General features: G+C 41.8%; 1 pseudogene across 1 annotated transcript; it reads right to left on the bottom strand.

The window, feature by feature from the left end:
- Nucleotides 1-2,003: 2,003 nt before the first annotated feature.
- On the bottom strand, nucleotides 2,004-2,346 carry LOC308436911 (large ribosomal subunit protein eL30-like; annotated as a pseudogene). Its single transcript has one exon. The product of its transcript is annotated as a large ribosomal subunit protein eL30-like (transcript).
- Between the last annotated feature and the right edge of the window lie 2,507 nt (nucleotides 2,347-4,853).

Raw genomic sequence — 4,853 nt, 5'->3', positions numbered from 1 at the left:
GAGAGAGTGCTATATATATATATATATATTTTTTTTTTTTTTTTCCCCTAAGAAGGACAGAGACTTTCATTTTTTTTTCTAATAATCTAGTGGGGTTTAAAATTTTAATTAAGATATTCTCCATGTGAAAGTATTTCATGCTTATTCCTTTATTTGTTGTCATTTTTTTTTTAACGTCCGCTTTTATTAAAACAACACGGGAAGGTGACGGACTTTAGACAAGACAACCTGTGATGTTACTTTAGTTTAAATCCAGGGTGCCCGAAGCTCAGAGATGAAGAGCAAGAACAGGATGAATGTTTTCATTGAAATTCCAACTTCAAATACCACGAGGGTCTCAAGAGGTTATCCAGTCTATTCCCAGCCTTTGGCAGGATTACAGTGAAAGCAGCTCAGGCAGATGGCAATCCATCCTACACCTGAAATCGCTCATTCAAGAAATTTGATACAACTCTTTCAACAGTGGTTTCAATAGCCTCGCTTTGCTTTAAGTTCTCAGGGGACTCATTTATGCTGTCTCAAAGAGCATGGGACAACATGCCTATACTGCCGTATGCCTAGCATGCCTAGGCTCTTCATACCTACCACGGAGGAGGAAGAATTATCTTTCAATACCTATGACAATGGGTAAAGAACACCGTACCATACACCAACTTCTCCCCACCCCTTTCTCCATCTAACCTTAAAGGTCTTGTATCTCTCTAAGAGGTACACCTGTGTGTGTGTGTGTGTGTGTGTGTGTGTGTGTGTGTGTATGTATGTTTCTCTCTCTCTCTCTCTCTCTGTGTGTGTGTGTGTGTGTGTGTGTGTATCTGTCTGTCTGTCTCTTTCTGTGTGAGTACTGTGCCTTCCCCCAGGAACTGAAAAAGCAATTACGCTTCAGCCAGTGGGCTGTTGTCAGCACCACGGAGAGTGGCTCAAGAGGTCAAGGCAAGTGTTTGCTAAAGATTGTATACAACTTGCCAAGAGGTGTTAATGGCCACAATATCTTGGGAAGGTCTTCCTTAACTCCTACATCTTATCTGTTTCTCTATTAAGGTTTCCTTTACTCAGTTGACCTTAGTCTGAGTCAAGTGAACAAACGCAGGCTAGCACAGCGGACCCCTTGTCAACTTGATACAAAAACAAATCACAATCTTTCCTTTCTTGTTCCTCCCCAAGATCACACCTTAATAAAGGTATCACAATAAACAAATTTTATAAATTTAAAAAGTCTCATAGCTTACAAGTCCAAATACTTTACAAGTTTTCTCTTTTAAAATATCTAATCTCCTTTAAAATCCAAAGTCTCTGTAAAACTCCAAAATCTCTTTAATCTCTCAAGTAGGGATGCCTGTAAAAGTAGAAATAAATTAAGTACTGCCAAGAGGGAAGAAGCAGGGCACAGTCACAATATGAACAAAACAAAACTACACTCCAGCAATGTAAGTAACTCAGTGTCAAATATCTGACTCATTCGTGATCTTCTGGGCTCCTCCAAGGGGGTTGGGTCACTTTCCTGGCTCTGCCTTCTGCAACACACACAGATGATCTTCTAGGCTCATGCAGATTGCACGCCACTGCTGTTGCCCTTCTTGGAGGTCATCCCATGGTATTGGCATCTGCAAAATGCCAGGGCCTTCTACCGCAACCAGTAGCTTTTGGGTCCTCTTCATGGTGCCAAGTGTCAGCTTGATGACCTCTCTTCATGATCTCTTTAATCCTGAGTCTTCTCTACTGAGGCTGCACCATTAATGCTTCACCTATTGTCATGCCTCAGTTGATTTTTTTATACCATCAAAATCAGAATCAGTACCCATACCCAGAACCTGGGTGAGTCTTACACATTACCAAGTTTGGCTGCAAACTCGAGACACAACCTTGACCTCCTCTGAACACGTCTTGCAGATGCTGACTCTGAGAAAACACTTCTCAGGAAATTTCACCTCAGGGATGCTGGTCTCTTCTTTTTTGTTTTTCAAAAGAAACTCTGGCAAAGTTTTATTAAGGGAAAACTTTCTTGTTTATTTCTCACCAGTCTGTTCTGGCGTGCTTCTAGTAATATCAGAATCACCTGGGTTGATGACAGCCAGTGTGCACACTGTAGTATTTCCCACACGCTGTGCACAATTCAGTATTATTGCCACTGTAGTGATGGACGGCAGTGTTAGCCAACATGGCGTAGTGTTCTATTTCAGATTTCCTCAGAGCTGGGCAGTCATTGGAGAGGATAACCAACTTTGCTTTGCCTTGTCTGATTATCTCAGAGTCTGTTTGCACCCAGCACGTACTTTCCACTTTTTCTAACAAGCTGGAGCCTAGAGTTGATCAACTCCAGAGACTTTTCGTCTTCTTTGCGGCCACCATCTTCTTGCCTTATGTTCGAGATGAACCTCAGCCAAAATCATTTGTTGAGATGCTGGTCTCTTCTTACTCACTGCTAATTTCTTAGCTCCAGCTGAACAGCATCAATTGTCCCAGTAAAGCAAAGGTTTTGAGTCAGCAGTTCTGGTCTCTTATTAATCACGTCTGATTCTTTAGTTCCAACTGACCTGAGTCATGGACTCTTAATCCAAAATATCAACTGTCTCAGATGGAGTCTTTAAACTTTCCTCTGAGACTCCACAAGGCCCTCCTCAATCATCTGCATTGTTCTCAACACTCATATCTTCCAATCTCCTACAGGACATCCCACTGAGTTCTCAACACTCAACAGCCTTTCTCCTGCAATGTTCCAAAGTCTTGTCTCCATTACTTGAAAGTTCTATCTTACAGTTAGAATGGAAATTTGGTATACTTGAAGGCTTTTAAAATACATTACATATGTATAGAGTTTTGACCCATGTATAAGGTTACTCGTTAGAAAACATGATCAGAAGCAACTTAAAATTTCATAAATATAAAAAAATTAGGCAAATCATAAAGGGCTGGAGGGGGCAGAGATTGGGGGAGGGGGTCACAGTGCTAGCTGAGCATATCCAGGAGCCTTGATATTATTTTCAATCCCTACCCTTGAAAATAACAATGATAATGGTCGTAAGACTAACGATGCTGACAGACCAAAGTTTACTCATAAAATGCTATGAGACCATACAAGAAAGTAAGTTTACCAGATACCATTGGAAAGACCTTTGGGTACGCCACTGAGAAAAGTGTTGAGTTTTCTCAATAATGCCCCTGTCAGTATATTCATGTAAGAAGAAGGGAAGCCACGTGTAGATAGATACATACACATGTGGCATCTCCAGCAGGATGTAGAGCGAACGGGAGGAACAGGGCAGGTGAGGGTGAGAGAAGGGAGTCATTCTCCGCAGTCATGAACTGTGCTTATGTGAGAATTTTGAATAAGGTGAAGGTCTCCCCTATAGAAGAACAATAATCCAGAGTGGGGTGTGGCCTCCTGCATAGCAAATATGAGATCCCCGGCTTCATCTCTACCCATGACTCCTCTTCTGGGCACCTCTGCCCACCTGATCACCATGGAAGTCAATAGAGCTCTGTCTGGGAAACTACTTGGAGAAGTGTGACTGCTCTTTCCGCACAGTATTTATGTCTAGTATCTTAGCCATGTCCTTGGGTTTTCCACCTACCCTCATCAATTTCTAGTTTAGGACTGAACATTATACTGAACAAAGAATGAAAATAGAAAGTAAATTAAACATCTGTCAAGTGCTTTTGAGTTTGTCACCCTAAGATGGCTCAACTCAAAGCATTTCAACCTGTGCTTCATTTTAGCTCTCTTTCTTCATGAGGTTCTCTGTAAGTTTTCCTTTAAATATGAGGCAGCTCTTCAGAGCCACTGTGCTAGAAGGAGAAGCTGTCTCAGGCTGGCAGGGATGGGCTTAATGAGATTCATTAGTAGTGGAGAAAAGCGCAGCTTCAGCTTCGGAGAAAGAAAGAACAAACAGCTGGGGCTTTAAAGGCCGGTACAGCCCACAGAGACCCGCAGGGAAATTCCTTTGTTTACTATACTGAGAAAAAAAAAATCTTCGGCTCCTGTTACGACACATTTAAGAAATGAGAAATGCCAGTTTAAAGGGGGTTCTTGTCAGTCGTAGGGGAAAGAAAGGTTCCAGTGGTGGTGGAACCTAGGATTCCATAGGACCGGATTGAAACAAAGGAGCCCTGCTTGCCACAGCCCTGGGATCCCCCGAGACCCACCCACATCTCATTAGTACCTGATCAAGTGGGAGACTCTGGGCTTCTGGCCAAGCTGGCAGGAAAATGAAGAGAAATCTGAGGTATTCCCAAAGGAGAACTAGTGTGATTAATATAAAAACGAGGCTCAGTGCCCCAGCTCCTATGGGGGAAAGAAACCCACTATCACGGTTCTATTTTTTTTTTTTTTTTTTTTAGTGACTTTTTTTTCTTTGCACAGTTTATGACAAGAGTAATCAGTCCATTTCTTTTCTCCCCCTATATCAGGATATGGTCATTTTTTTTCTATAAAAGGCCAGAAAGCTAAATATTTTAGGGCTTATGGGCCCAACTGTCTTTGTTGTAGTGTAAAACATGCACACACATGTGAGCACAGCTGTGTTCCATGTACTGTATTGACAAAACCAGCCCATGACTCTGAGCACAAAAATAAGGAATATTTTAAAAGTCTGCCAACCTCACATGTTCAAAGGCCCAAAAGTTGCTGAAAAAAAACTAACCTCTGAGGATATTAGAAAATAGGAAATTCATATGATCGCCTCAAAGTGGGATCAAACCTAACTAAAATTATATATTTATTTGCTTATTCAGCCCCCCATGCCTTGTGTGTGTGTGTGTGTGTGTGTGTGTGTGTGTGTAGGCCAGAGGACAACTTTTGGTGTTGTTCCTGATAAGGAGCCATTTTTCTAGGTTTTTGAGACAGGGTCTTGTACTGG

Source organism: Micromys minutus (assembly GCF_963924665.1).
Source record: "Micromys minutus genome assembly, chromosome: 25".
In the NCBI taxonomy this organism is placed as follows: Eukaryota; Metazoa; Chordata; class Mammalia; order Rodentia; family Muridae; genus Micromys; species Micromys minutus.
This window is presented reverse-complemented; position numbering and strand designations above follow the sequence as displayed.